This window comes from Ictidomys tridecemlineatus, chromosome 6 (genome assembly GCF_052094955.1).
Source record: "Ictidomys tridecemlineatus isolate mIctTri1 chromosome 6, mIctTri1.hap1, whole genome shotgun sequence".
NCBI lineage: Eukaryota > Metazoa > Chordata > Mammalia > Rodentia > Sciuridae > Ictidomys > Ictidomys tridecemlineatus.
In genome coordinates, this window is record NC_135482.1 from 97,036,215 (window position 1) to 97,052,585 (window position 16,371).

A 16,371-nucleotide genomic window follows, 5' to 3' on the forward strand; every position below is an offset into this window, starting at 1 on the left:
CACTCAAACCTTTGATCTGGTTCCTCGTGATTACACGAGGGAAGGGTGAAGGCAAAACGCTGTGAGTCTTTAGGATGCAAAGGAATAGAAAAGAAACAGTCTTTAATGTCAATAGCAATAATATGCCAGCCCTGAGGAACAGAGGAAAGCAGTGGCAGCCTGAAACACCCCCCGCCATACGGAGGCGGATCGGGAGGCCGCCCGTTCTTGAGCCCTTGCTTATCTCTGTTCCCTGTACCTAAACTCCCTAACTGCCGGGACAGCGTTCTTATCTCCTCCTCCTCAGCGTCTTCTGCCTCTGACCCACTTTCGCATGGGGGCGTGCGCAGCACACTGAGATCTGGATACAGTCTCCTCCCGTTCTCCACGCCCTGCACACTCCCCTCTTCCTGAGACACTTCACTCTCTGTTGTTTCTGATTTTTTCTCATGCAATTGTTCTAAAACCTCCTGCCCTTTAACAAGCGCTTCTGGGCATCTGTCATCTGTAAGGCAACTACGGACCATCTTCCAGAGGGGTATCACCCCGCCCTCTAGCATGCCCTGCTCACGAGCAAAGTCAAGGTCTTTGCCAGCTGGGTGTAGTGAGGCTGCCTGAAAATGCAAACCACGGTGCAGCTGTATCTACCCTCTGTAAAAATTTTTCCAAGGTGCGATGCTTCACCTCCAGTCCCTTGGAACGTAAAAGGCCATCGAGGGCTAGAAGGAGTGGACTTGAAGTCACAGCACCCATGATGCAACACAAGAAAACACAGAAATCGAAAGTGAAAGTACACAAAACAAAACGAACATACACAGAAAACAAAAACGAAAATACAGAGTGCAATTGCTATGAGATGTAACGCCCTCTCTTTTTACAGAGGAGCAGGTACCTTTTAGCGCTCCCTCTTTATGTATAGAGGAGCCTCCGCTTTTTAACAGTGGGTCCCACCTTACCTGGGACTTACCGGCGCGCCTCCCTGACTGCTGAAAGTTCTGGTTCCTGGGTGTTTCTTTGTTTCTTTTCTCCCGGGTCTCGGCACCACTTGTCGCGACCCCCCTTGCCCGCAAGGAAGACGCGACTCAGGAATCTTCTTTCAGTAGTTTATTCAGGCCCTTGATATTCTTTTAATAATTCTTCTACTCTACTTCTACTAAACTTCGGATGCCCCTCCCAGCCTTAATAAAGCATCGCGAACCCCAATGCAAAGCTGCCACGTGTACCCTTCTCACAGGGTGCTAGAAAATGACACGCCAACTTTCTCTGATAAGGAGCTGGGAACACGCCAACTCTCTTTGATATGGAGTTGTCCTTCACAGACCGCAACGGAGCCAGCACCATCATGTAATGGCGACCACAGTCCGCAGGAACGGCTCACCACATCTAGGTATGGCCAGTTCCAGGTCATAAATATCATGGACACAAATGCTTCTTGGACATGCTCAATTTGATATTATAGTGAGTTAGGTTTACTCTATGTGCCTAACAGAAAAAGTGGGAGTGGCTCTGTGACCTTAGTTATCTTGGCTGGTTCTTCATACGTTTCTCCAAATAGTTTTGGCTGAAACTAAAGGGAAGGACACTTTGAAGGTGATTAAATATAGGAATTTGCCCCTAAAGGTGCTTGTCTTTCTTAGTACACAACACTTCCAACTCCCTACTTTACTTTGTGAATTCAAGTCTCACCATAATATGTTTCATTAAAACACAAAACTTAATGGAACTCCAAATCATTTATAAATGCTGACTGGGTGAAGTTTCCCAACACTTTCATGCTTCAAGAAGTAATTCCTACTTTTCACCCAAACATCAATGCAATATCACATTTTTAGAGAAATATTTCCAGGTTTCATGGGTCTAGCTGAAGCCACTGTGAACATTCAATGTTTCTTGGAAAAAATTAATGGCATTTTTTTAATCTCAGAAGAGGAATGTATTTTATTAATTCCCCTTGACTGATATATATTGATGGAATGGTTAATAAATTAATGTTAAAGATTATGTGGGTTTTAGAAGTCAACATTTTATTTTCATAGCATGTGACTTGCATAACAGTTGTATTTTCTCTAAGTGTACTTTGTCTCTAAATTTACTAGCAGTGAGGAAATGTTTCAGGATTGTCCAAAGTTGATAATTTGTAGATCTCTGGGCAAAAGATGGTCTAAGATGTTGGTGACCTACCATGGATTTCAAGCTGGACAATTTTGGAAGGAGGCAATAGTAGGGGGAAAAATTTGGAGAGCAAGATACTGGGGGTCTTAAGGCAGTTGAAAATTATTAATTTCATGATAATCTCATTGAAGAATTAGAAAATGGAAAGCAGCCCTTTAATTGTGAGATGTAATGGTCCTCAGTTTTTATATTTGCTGATTTCTGGAAATTGAGAAAACACAAATATTTCTTTCTTATTTTTTAATTTTTATTTTTAGACCCTGGGTGAAGTTTAGTCCCACAGCATGGCATGTGACATCTGGCATCCTAGTAGTCTTGTGTATGGTTTTGCTGACAACAGTGGGTGTCTTGCTTTCAACTGTAAGTAATTAAAAAAGCAAGTGACTCTCTATGAGGCTTTTAAGCCTATTCCAGAAGGCTCTTCCTCAGGTCATAAGCCCTTGGACAGGAGGGCATATTACTCAAAGATTCCTCAGCAGCCCCTGATTACAGGTCTGCATCCTCCAGTCCTTTAATAAATACTCACCAGACAACAAAACACCATTACAGATGAAATGCTGCAGTCTGGCTGGGCACAAAATAACCAAGCTGCCACGAGGCACTTGTAGGTTCAAACAAGAACTACTTTATTGCCAGAACCCCACTGGAACACTCTCGAACTCCAAGGAAAACCTGCGAGAACCAACAGGAACTCAACAGGAATTCCGCGAGAACTCAACGGGAACTCAAAAGTAGCGAGCACCTGAGGCAGCAGGAGCTGCCCCATTGCTGGACAGCAGAGGTCTACACACACAACTGAATACACAGCTTGTTTCAATCCAACATCATCCAGTTACAGCAATCAGTCATTATCTTAATAATTATACATAGCTTAACTCAATTATCGTCATCTCAATGGCTCACCGGCATCACCTCTCAGCTACTTTCTCTGGCAAAATGCCAGGCGCCATCCCGACCTGGCCGTGGCTCCCAACGATGAAAGAAGAAAATCCTGTCTTCAAAATTCCTCTATGTCCACGTGAAAGTTTGGAGACAGAATCTTTTTTTGATGACATAAAGGGCGTTGGGTCTCATGAGCCAATAAAAATTAAAACCCAGTCAGTCCAAAAATCATATGAACTTGCATCAGTCATTCAGTTAAATCCCCATAGAATTGCGGGAACAAAGTCTCTGCAAAACAACCAAGATGCATTCTTTGAAAATATCCAGTGATCCAGGAGCAGACCTTTCTCAGTATAAAATGGATGTTACTGTAATTGATACAAACGATGGCAGTCAGTCAAGATCAGGAGGAGAGACAGCACACATGAATGGTATACTGCTCAGTGAAACTGTGCTTCTAAATTTTATTTATTTATTTATTTTTTGAGAGAGAGAGAGAGAGAGAGAGAGAGAGAGAGAGAGAGAGAGAATTTTAATATTTATTTCTTAGTTTTCGGCAGATACAACATCCTTGTTTGTACAACATCTTTGTTTGTTTGTGGTGCTGAGGATTGAACCTGGGCCGCACGCATGCCAGGTGAGCCTGCTACCGCTTGAGCCACATCCCCAGCCCTAAAACTGTGCTTCTAAAGATGAAGAACAGCAAAAAGGAGAGAAAAACCCAAATGGAGAAAAAAAATGAACTATAGTTTGGAAGATATGTTTGATCGCACAACACATGAAGAATGTGAATCTCGTTTGGCAGATAATTTCCCTCAGATGGCAGATGAAGAGGAGGAATGGTTTGCTGCCATAAAGAAACCAAACATACAAGTTGATCAACAAAAATATAAAGTCAAGCAGAAAATATTTCTGGAGTCACATTTTAAAGATGATCAGAGAGACTAACTTCCAAAAATTTCCTCATATTGAGGTAGTTTAGAAGAAAGAAGAGAGAAGAAAGTTGTTTGAGCACACATGTAAAGAATATGAAATATTTTTGTTAGTAGTATTATGCAGATATGCCAGGAAAAGAAAGAAAAAAGAAGTTAGCTTCATGCTCAACACACCAATTTCGCTATATTCCACCAAGCACACCAGAGAATTTCTGGAAAGTTGATTTTCCTTCCACACAGACTTGTATGGAAATAGGTTACATTAAGGAAGATCTGATATTTGTCCCCATTCAAAAAGACAGCAACCTTACAACACAATGTTTTCTCCAAAACACAAGGAGCAGAAGACAGATATATATATATTTGAAGTGAAAACTAAAGGATGGAGGAAAGTTTTTCCCTTTTTAGTTATTTATAGTTAAATTTGGTATTAAACATCAATTACTTTAGGTTAAAATTTAAATTTTAATATATTTCCTTCTATTATGTGAAACTTTGTCAACTCTTGAAACACATGACCAATGAAACAAAACCAAGTCCTTATAAGCTAATGCTATAAGCTAATGCTAAAAATATAACGTTGATAATCTGCCTCTTGGGAAATCAGCAGTTTTTTTTTCTTTTTCTAATAACTTATTGTACCTCCCTCATTTTTTGGCTAAGCAGTAAGGAAGAGGTTGTAGGAGATTGACCATGTTTAAGAAAGCTATATTGTCCATTGAATTAATGGAGGTAGTATTCATAATGTTTAAAAATAAAAGAATAAAAAGATCATAAGCCTAGTTTCTCTCTCCACCCCATTCCTTCCCCAACTTTTACTTTTTCTCTCAGATAGCTTCTAAACCCAGGAGCTATTCCCATGTTGTTAAAAAGGCTGAAGCATAGGACCCAAACAGATGGATCCCTCTGGACAAGCATGACAAATAGGCTTTATGTGCCATAAACATCCACCCTATTCCTCACAGTCTTAAGATTCCGTTGTAGGGCTCATGCTAAAAGGTACCAAATCATTTGATTTAGGCTTAGATTACCTACACTTAACCAATGTACTGAAGCTCTTTGTGGAGTTAAAGCATCTCAGAAGGAATTCATTTTGAAGTTTAAGACCACATCCTCAGTATAAAATACTGCTACTTTCCCTGCCATAAAAAGTTCCTTATGGGCTGGGGTTGTAGCTCAATGGTAGAGTGCTTGCCTTGCATGCATGAGGCCCTGGGTTCAATCCTCAGCACCACATAAAAATAAATAAATAAAAATATAGATATTGTATCCATCTACAACTAAAAATATATATTTAAAAAATTTTCTTATGAATTCTCAGGGCTTTGGAATGGGATGATTTCTCAAGTCTTTTTATAATTTGAATATTTCTATGTCACCTCGAAAACACTAAAAGAATGTCATTTTATTTCTTATAATTGTCATAATGTCTTCTCTTTCATGAAATGAGTTGGTTTTGAAGAAAGAAAAAATAATTCTCAGATGCTGCTCTAAAAGCTAATGACAAAGCCCAACCCGGGTAAGAGTAAAAGGTCAGTTCCCCTCCTGAGCAAGTGTTGGTAAGAAGTGTTGCCTGTACATGTTACTGAGATCTCTTATTAAAAGAAATTTGAAGTGACATAACAAACTTCTCCACTTGCTTTTTGTTTGTTTGTTTTCACAATAGAATTCTTAATAATGATGAGGGCATTCTCTAGTTCAACCTAGCATAAGTTCATGAAAAGGCAATCATTTTCTCTGTGATTGACAAGGTGAAGAGCTGGTGCCCACTCAAGTTGAAAATAAAATAAATTTTTACATATTTTCCACACTTTACAGACAAACTTTCTAGGGAGAATAAATTTTGACTGTAGCATTACTCATTTTATTTTCCATGTCACAGCAGGCTGTCTCTGTCTCAGAATTTTAAGAAATTAAGTCTAAAGTAAGCAATACACTGAGCAAACTTTATATTTGGGAGATGAACAGGTCAAGGAGGAAAGTGAAGGGGGAGCATTAAAACTAAAATAACAACACAATGTGTCATGGTGGCCTTTATTTCACTGTGAGTAGCAAAAAGTCACAAGTCACTTAGCATGTCTGTGTGTTTAGTACACTGAAAAGTTTGGAATAGCCAGCAAATATTTATCTTTATTCAAACATAGAAATCTAGTAGTTGCCTCAGTAATGCTCATAGTACTGTTTAGTCATTGATTATATTTACATTTCTAGACTGTTTCTTTGGTCTTAGCTCACAACTGGATTGGGTTTGGAAATAATTATTATCATTCTTTCAACGAAAACAAAACCTGGCCAGAAAGCCATGCTACCTGCTTGGATTTGAATTTTCATTTCTGAAGATAGATACTGAAGAAGAGCTGGTAGGTTAGACATTCCTATTCTGTCAAAACTGTATTTGTTTTGGAAGCATTGGTGATGAACACCAAGCTTTGACAAGCTGAATATTCTCAAGGATGTATGATATTATCTCATTTGATTTATTTTATTCAGAAATAAATTAGAGATACTATGTCACTAGAATATTTAATAATTCAAGAAACCAAAGCAATAAATGAAGTAATATTTTGAGATTTGGCCTAGTAGTATTAAGGAGGTATGTGCAAGCCCTTGGGAGACCATTTACCATCAATTCTTGAATCAGGAAGGAATAGATCATAATATAAACACACATTTATGATTTATGAATTTTTTTCAACAGGATGTCTTATCAACATTTGGAATGCTAGGATGGATAGGTCTCAAAATCAATTAAACCAATGGGTCCTGGTTATGGGAAGATGGTACCACTGTGGAGAAAAGTCTGTAAGTACAGTGTTTGGGTAAACTATACTTTTATGAAAGTAATGGGGTTGTATTTGTGTTACCTGAGTAAGATACAGAAAAGCAACAAAGAAAAAGGGAATTATGTGGAGAAAAGTCTGTAAGTACAGCGTTTGGATAAACTATACTTTTATGAAAGTAATGGGGTTGTATTTGTGTTACCTCAGTAAGATACAGAAAAGCAACAAAGAAAAAGGGAATTATGCTATATGATGACCAATATGCACAAAATAATTGGGAAAAAATTTCCAGCTCTCTTAAAATAATTTCACCTTTAGAACATTTATATTTTTAAGTTTATTGGACTCCTAGGAGGTTTTTGTGAATAATTTTATGTAAGTTTAGAAATCTATAAACCTATATAATTTTCTTGTATTTGCTATTTGATTTATAATTCTATTTAAATAAATAAAATAGGAATAGACATTGCCTAATATTTTCTATTAAGCTTATTGTTTTGTAATTAAAGACTATCAGTCAACATAGTATTTTCTTTTGTTCTTGTTTTAGTCTATTTTTTATTTATCCTTTTAGGCTTGTATTTGGTTCTGATAATTTTTAGTTTGAGATAAAATTAGTATTTGCACGTACCACACCTTGATTTTTAAAAATCATTGTTATTGTTATTTCTACAGAGTACTACTCCAGGAAAAGAAGAGGCAAAGCTGTTCTTATGTGAATGAAAAGTATATTTATTCTAATAACTGTTCCTCTAGGAAAATTTATATCTGTGAGTTTAATATATAGCAACATCTATTTTACTCACACATGTTGTTATTAAACCCTAACTAACAAGACACCAACTACATTGATTATTTGTTGATTTTATAATTTTTAAATAAGTTGTGGCTAGATTGTATGATAGGAAACTATATGACAGCTGCTCATCTGGGAAAATATAAGTTTATGACTTTAATATACAGCAGCTCCTGTTTGTTATACTAACCAATAAAATATTTATAAAATATTTGGTTATGTTTTATATTTTATAAAATTGATTGATTGATATTTTTAATAATTTATTTCTGAGTATTTTTACCACACTCATAATATTATAGTTAAATTTCTGAAACTTTTATTTTTATCAGGATGAGGAAAACTTACCACCTATAAATTTCTTGGGTATAATTATCCTCCATATTATATTTCATATAACATTAATTCATTAAACAGAGTTAGCAAACACTATCTATGAACTAAACAGCTTTGGAGAATTCCAGGGATATACAGGTAAGAAAAGTTTTTGTATCAGTTAAATCTCCCCTCCCCTCCCCTCCCCTTCATGTCTGTGTGTTTAGCACACTGAAAAGTTTGGAAAAGCCTGAAAGTTCGTTCGTTCTTTCAGTTAAATCTCCCCTCCCCTCCCCTTCATGTCTGTGTGTTTAGCACACTGAAAAGTTTGGAAAAGCCTGAAAGTTTGTTCGTTCTTTCTTTCTTTCTTTCTTTCTTTCTTTCTTTCTTTCTTTCTTTCTTTCTTTCTTTCTTTCTTTCTTTCTTTCTTTCCTTCTTTCGTTCATTTTTCTTTTTTCTCCCCTCTCCCTTGTCCTTCTTCTTCTCTCCCCTCTCCCTTCTCCCCTCTCCCCTCTCCCATCTCCCTTCTTTTTTCCTCCTCTTAAGACACAGGGTCTTGCTATGTTGTCCAAGTAGGACCCAAGCTCCCAGGCTCAAGAGATCCTCCTGTTTCAGTCTCCTGTATAGCTGGGTCTATAAGTGTGTGCCTTTAGGCTAGCCTTAATTTAAGATTTTGACATGAAACATATAACTTTTGAGATTGTTCCAAAGATTTAACAAAGTTACCACTTAGAGCAGTGAGGATAAGTTTAATGAAGAAAACAACAACAAATAAAATTTAAGGTTGAGAAGTTAAGAAACTCAGAGAGAAGCAACAGTGAGAAGCCACTACCATTGCTAGTCAGTGGTACACTGAGGTTAGCTGGTATGGGATCCAGGTCTATTTTTCTTTCTTTCTTTCTTTTTCTCTCTCTATATAAAAATAAATGTAAATGTGTCGCAGTCTGGCTGGGCACAAATCACGAGCCACTCAAGCAGGAACAAACTTTATTTCCGAACTCATGCAAACGCCACCCAGGAGGCCCTTCCAGGCCCTTCCAGGAACTCCTTTTTTTGTCCGAACTCCACCAGCACTCCACGCGCACTCCCTGGGAACTCTCTCCGCCCTCAATGGGGCTCCTGAGAACTCCGAGGGGAACTCTTCAAGAACTCAATGGGAACTCAGCGGGAACTCCACGAGAACTCAAAAGTAGCAGGCAGCAGGAGCCACCCTATTGCCGGTTGGCAGGGGTCTATTTACAACTGAATACACAGCCTGCTTCAATCCAGCATCATCCAGTCACAGCAATTATACACAGCTTAACTTAATTATCATCATCTTTATTATTATTATTATTAGTTGTTCAAAATGTTACAAAGCTCTTGACATATCATATTTCATACATTTGATTCAAGCGGATTATGAACTCCCATTTTTACCCCATATACAGATTGCAGAATCACATCGGTTACACATCCACGTTTTTACATAATGCCATACTAGTGTCTGTTGTATTCTGCTGCCTTTCCTATCCTCTCCTATTCCCCCTCCCCTCCCCCTCCCATCTTCTCTCTCTACCCCATCTACTGTAATTCGTTTCTCTCTCTTGGTTTTTTTCCCCCTTTCCCCTCACTTCCTCTTATACATAATTTTGTATAACAATGAGGGTCTCCTTCCTTTACCAATTATCATTATCTTAATGGCTTTTTGGTGTCACCTCTCAACCACTCCTTCTGGCAAAATGCTAGGTGCCATCCGGCTGTGGCTCTCAACATAAATGAATACATTACCATTTGAAAACCTTGTGTTGATATGACATTCATGGTGGAATATAGAAGTTTTATGTTTTTAATGCAAGGGGCAATAATAGACACAAGATTTAAAAAAAATTTTTTCTTAGAAGCAAGAAATCATCACTGTCAGCATATTTATTCTTTTTGTTCAAAATACCTGTCTTAAAGTTCTGACACTCTTTCTTTTGCTTTATCTAGTCTACTAACTCAAGAAATTAGAAGGAACTTACCATCACCAAGGCTATATAAAACAAGCCCAAAACCAATATCATACTTTATGGGGAAAAGTATTTCCTCTAAAATCAGGAACAAGACAGAAATGTCAACTTTCACCACTCCCACTCAACATAGTACTTAAAATTTTAGCCAGAATAACTAGACAAAAGAATAAAATAAATGTGATACAAATAGAAAAGAAAACATCAGAGTCTCACATCTTGTTTTCAGATGATGTGATCTTAGACCTAGAAGATTTAAAAAGCTCCACCTGTTGGGGTGCAGCGAAGCGTCGGAGGAGAGACCACACAAGAGACTCACTTCATGCAATCACAGGGGGGAAATTTATTAGGGATCCGTTCCAGCGCGGTGGGACTCTGTGCTCACTCAAGAAGGGAGAGTGGCCAAGAGCCCAGAGCGGAGGTCAGGTGGAGCTTAAGTACACTTTTTGGAGAGGGCGGTGGGCTTTGCATACATCAGAACAAATCATCATGAGGCGCAGGAAAACTGAACAACAATTCTGAAACATGATTAGTACATACATTGGCTGGAACAATCAGGGCAGAGGTGATTGGTCATGTCTAAGTGGGGTACACATTTAAACTGATTGGTTCTGGGGCCTAGATGCTTACGTGCCTTGCTACCTAAAGCTCTTAGCTATTAAACAACCAGGGAATCAATGGAGATATTTACTGGGCAGTTCCTGCATTGTCCTAACAACTTTACAGAGATTATAGGTTCCGGGGATAGCAGAGGAATTGTAACAATAGACTTTTACAATTGTAACAATTGTCTTTTACTTTTTAGCCCAGGCCTTGTAACCTAGAAGCTTTACAATGCCCTAGTCTCTTAGACTTTAACTCAAGCTCTTGCAGCTTGGAATCAGCTTAGAATTTTTACCTTTACACACCAAAAGACTTCTAGTATTAAGAAGAAGAATTCAACAAAGTAGCAGGATACAAAATCAATATACAAAGACCAATAGCTTTCCATGCACCATGAATTAATACACTGGAAAAATTTCAGGAAAAAAATCCCATTAATAATTGCCTTTAAAAAAGCTGGTAATAAATAAAGGAGGTAAATGACCTGTACAATAAAAATTATAGAATAATGAAGAAAGAAATTGAAGAAGAAACTAGAAGATGTAAAAAACTTCCCATAAAGATAGTCATACGAATAGGTAGAATTAATATTGTTAAAATGGCTATATTACCAAAATTGATCAAGATATTCAATGCAATACCCATCAAAATACCAATGGCATTCTTTACAGAACTAGATAAAACAGTACTGAAATTCACACGGAAGAATAAAATACCCCAAGTAGTCACATCAATTGTAAGGAAATAAAGCAATGCTGGAGAAATCATAATATCGAACATCAAATTGTACGACAGAACTATAGTAACAAAAACTGCATGGTATTGGCATAAAAACAAACACATAGACTAGTGGAACAGAATAAGAAGACACAGAGACAAATCCACACAGATACAGTCATCTGATTCTTGACAAACATATCAAAAACATACATTGGAGAAAAGACAGCAATTTTAAGAGCTGGTGCTGGAACAACTATATATCCATATGCAGAAGAATGAAAAAAAATCAAATCAAAATGGATCAAAGACCTAGGAATTAGACCAGAAAACTTGCAACTTCTAGAAGAAAATGTACGGTTGTCATTCCAACATATACACACAGGTAATGACTTCCTCAGTAGGACTCCAAAGGTTCAGGAAACAATACCAAGAAGTAATAAATAAGATGACATCAAATTAAAAAGCTTTCTCACTGCAAATGAAACAAAAAAATGAAGAGAGAACACCCGAATGGGAGAAAATTTTTGTCTGTTACTCTTCTGATAGAAGATTAATTTCCAGGATATGTAAAGGACTCAAAAGACTTCCTATTAAAAAGAAAACAAAATAATAATTTGGCAAAGGAATCAAACAGACATTTCTCAACAGAATAAAAGCAAATATCTAATAAATATATTTTAAAAAAAGTTCAACATCTCTAGCAACCAGGAAAATGCAAATCAAAATTACACTGAGATTTCATCTCACTCCAGCTAGAATGGCAGTCATCAGAATAAAATTAATAACAAATGCTGGTGATGATGTGGGAAAAGGAACACTTTTGGTAGGACTGTAAATTAGTGTAGAGATCCCTCAAAAGACTAGGAATGGAACAACCATATGACTCAGCCATACTACTCATTGGCATTTATCCTAGAAAATCAAAGTTAGCATACTATAACTATATATGCATACCCATGTTTATAATCACAAAATTCACAATATTCAAATTTTGGAACCAGTCTAAGTATCCATTAATGGATGAATGGATAAAGAAAATGTTTATATATATATATATATATATATATATATATATATATATATATAATTTATATATATAATTTTTTTTCAGTCACAAAGGATAATAAAATTATACTATTTGCCTGCAAATGGATAAAACTTGAGAGCATTATGTGAAGCAAAATTTGAAAAAGTCAAGGGTTGTATGCTTTTTCTCTTATATGAAAGCTGAAGGAGCTAAGGGATGGGTGAGAAGAAAAGAATAAGGGAGAGGAGGAAATCTCTTGAATATAGAAGGGAGACCAGTAGAGTAGAGGTAGATGAGCCATAGAAGGGAGGAGTTGAGGGAAGGAAGAGGTACTGGGGAGTGAAATTGACCAAACTATCTTATGAGCATGTACAAATATGTAACAATGAATCCCACTATTGTGTATAGTTATACTGTACTGACAACATTTAAAAAAAATTATTTGAATTCTTTATCAATTATTTTATTCATGTTGGTATGTTTCAAATCATTACTAGAGTTATGATCTTTAGGATGTGTTATGTTACTCTGTTTCTTTATGTTTCTTATGTTCCTATGTTGAGATTTGTGCACCTGATGGAATGGATATCGTTACCACTTTTATAGGATGACTTTCTTTTTAGATGATTTTTTTTTTCTCAAGATGTGTCTTGGGATATTAGCTTGTTATACAATATTGAGTTTATTTCCAGTTAGGAACCATAGTGTAACTTCCCTGCAGTTTTTTTGGTTATGATTAGTGAATTGGGCACAGTGCTTATCATATCAGAGTCAGAGAGATCCACTGTCTGTAAATCACTCAAAAGTGTGGACAGTTTGTTGAACACAGAGGAACATGCCTATAATCTCAATAGCTCAGGAGGCTGAGGCAGGAGGATCACAAGTTCAAAGCCAGCCTCAGCAACTTAGCAAGACCCTAAGCAACTTAGCAAGATCCTATCTCAAACAAAACATAACAGAAACAAAACAAAAAAAAAAAAGAAAAAAAATTAAAAAGGGCTTAGGGATGTGGCTAAGTGGTTGAGTGCCACTGGGTTAAATCTCCAGTATCAAAAAACAAAACAACAACAATAAAAAAAAAACAGTGTGGACATTCTGCATTTTGGCAGTTCAGGGAGGTGGGCTGTATACAGAGAGTGTATGATATGCACTCTGTGTAGCTACTTTTGCAATGGGAGTGGTGGTCCTTATTGGATGATGGAGGCACTTTTGATATTGACTCTTTACTTGAGAGAGGTTGTAGTATTTGCTGTTCTAGTCATGGTAAAAGACCTGAAGCTTTGTCTCCTGATTAGATTCTGTTGTGGGTTGTGGTGTATATGGGTGGGGCAGGGTGGGGGAAGTAATCATGGCACTATTTCTGTGGCACTCAAAAGCCAGTCTCATTAGTAGTGAGTGATCAGACAAGGTGCAGGTGCAATGGATGGTGGGGACCCTCCTAGGTATGGTGGCAGCAGAAACTATTGTTCCTCTCTGCTGCTTCTGTGGTCACTGTGCCTGGCAGAAGGACCTCAAAACCCCCGAGGTGTGCATGACTGGGAATGGAAAAGTATCTGGGTTCCCCTTCTACCCAATCTCTCAATTATTTCAGTTGTAGTTCCCTAAGGGATTGAGCAGAAGGAGTGAGTTGAAGCTGGAGCGAAGAATAATTCCTCTCAGCTTAAGTGTTTGAGGAGTTAGCTAAAGAGGAACACAGCTTGCCCAAAGTCTCCCTGCATCCTTCTTAGTCTCTGTACTCCTGGGGCCTGGGCAACAGCTGGGACTGCAGCAGCATTGCTCCAGACAACCCCAGCATTTCTTTTTGGGTGGGGGAGCAGTTTCCCTGCCTCATTAGTAACTGGTATCTATGAATAGTGTTGAAAGAATGGTGACAAGAACCACATAAATAACTACCCTTAGTCCTGGCCCCTATGTTAAACCACACATGAGAGCTTGTACCCCTGGTCTCAGAGGGAAGGCTCCCCAATTCCCCAATTTTTGAGTGAGGTGCTCTCTGTTCCTTCCTGTGTCATCTAACAAAACCCTTCAGTGTAGTGCTCTCAGGGAATTTGTGACAGAGTCACTCTACTAACACCCGTTTGATTCATGAGATGGCTGCTGCTTAACCAGTGCAGTGGAGTGTCTGTGGGGTAAGTGCTGGGGTTTCTAACCTCTGGAGCAGTTCAAAATCAGGCATCAGGTATTTCTCAGAATGGCTCCTGGCTACAGTACCGTGGGAGTTCACTGGGGGATGAAGTGAATTCTTTCCCAAAGTCTAGGCAACTGTGTAGAATTCAGGTTTCTCATCCATGAAGGAGGTGAGCCTGTAAGGATTGAGAAGTTTTCTAATAGCTAGGATTGCAAGAATCTGTACTGACAGAGTTTGCTGGTACTCTCTCTCTCTCACTTGTACCAATGTGGGCGGCGCAGCACCCTGGCTACAAAGCCAGGGCAGCAGGCACTGAGTTATTTTGTCTTCCTAAGCTACCGTCCTAGGTCATTGAATTTTCCAAGGTATCAGTTTTTCCCCTGTTGAATTCCAGTGTTCTACCCATGACCACTCACCTCAATATGCAGCTATACATCTCTTGCTTTTGTTTTTCTTTCTGGAAAGGCAGATGAGTGCTAGGTGCCTGTATTTAGTCATTTTGCTAATCCAAGCCAGTTTATCTGCTTAGTTCTTATGATGGTCTGGATATGAGGTTTCTCCCCAAATCTCCTGTGTTAAAAAAGAAAGTGTAACCCAGTGAGTCTGTTGATCTGATTAATGGATTAATAATTTGAATGGATTATTGGGTAGTAACTAGAGGCAAGTGGGCCATAGCTGGAGAAAGTGGGTCACTCAGGACATATATTGTGGATTATATATTATGTTCCTGCCTCCTTGTGCTCTTTCTCTCCTTCCTGGCTACCACAACAGAGCAGCTTTCTTTAACCATTTCCTTCCATCATGAGGTTCTGCCTCACCTAGGGCTCAGAACAATGGAATCAGCAGACTGAAGTCTCTGAAACCATGAGCCAAAATACACTTTTCCTCTTCTAAATTGTTCCTGTCATGTATTTTGGTTACAGTGAAGTGTAAAGCTGACTAACAGTTCTTAAATTATGTCATATGTAAACACCTATAATCCTTACTTATTAAGAGTGACTCAGTTTAGATATAGTTGTTCTTTCATTATTATATTTTTCTTCTTTCCTCCAACTTCACATGTTAACACCAGGGTCTTAGTCCATTTTGTGTGACTATAACAAAAAACCCTACACTACGTAAGTTTAAAGAAATGAAGGTGGTTTCATTCATGATTAAGGTAGATGAACAGTTCAAATGGCAGAATATCTGCAAGGGCTTCTCTTGCTGCATCACAAGATGGTGGAAGCAACACACATAAATAAACAAATAAAAGCATTCTGTCCATCTATAACTACAAAAAAGAAAAAGAAAAAAAAAGAAAATTGCTACTTGCAGAAGAAGCACATGGTTTTGTGCCATCTATCTTCCAATAACTGTTCTGAAGTTGATCAGGTTTAATTTTTAACATCAGAAGAAGTTAAAATTGCTTTTTTTTCCCCTTGTAGTGCTGACAATTGAGTCTATAGCCTCACACATGCTTGTGAAGTGCTACTACCTACATGCTATATGCTACATGGCAGTGCTACATGCTACCACCGAGCTATACAGTTGCAGATAATTTTAAGATGATTGAGATGGATACTACTAAGGAAACATTGAACAATGAAAAGAAAGACATGTAAAAATAGTGTGTGGGTGGAAGTAGTGAATGGATCCAAACATAGATAAATGGATTAAAAAGAGCACAGCTTTCTAAGAAGACAGACATATATAGGAAGCATCAAATAGAAATAGGTGACCCAGAGATTTTTAGTCTGATAATCTGATATTATTTCTCAGTAAGCATAGGTCATCAGAATCAGAGAGGATGTGGGACAGTCAGAAATTCATTAAGGTGGAGAATGTATAATACAATTAATTTCAGAGATGAAAAGTGGTGACCAGAAAAAAAGTGATAGGATTTCTAATGGTTTCCAAAGATGTTCATATTGGTGACAATGAATTTACATCGATACTGAATTCCTAGGCCAGAGAGCTAAATCTGGGAATCCCAACACACTGAGTCTGGCCAATTACCTTAAAAACAAACAGAAAAAGTAATGGTGAAAAGCATGAAAGGAA

At 37.8% G+C, this 16,371-nt stretch overlaps 1 pseudogene; it reads left to right on the forward strand.

Moving 5' to 3' along the window:
* Positions 1–730: 730 nt before the first annotated feature.
* LOC101978659 (DNA endonuclease RBBP8-like) lies at positions 731–4,390 on the forward strand (annotated as a pseudogene).
* Positions 4,391–16,371: the final 11,981 nt, after the last annotated feature.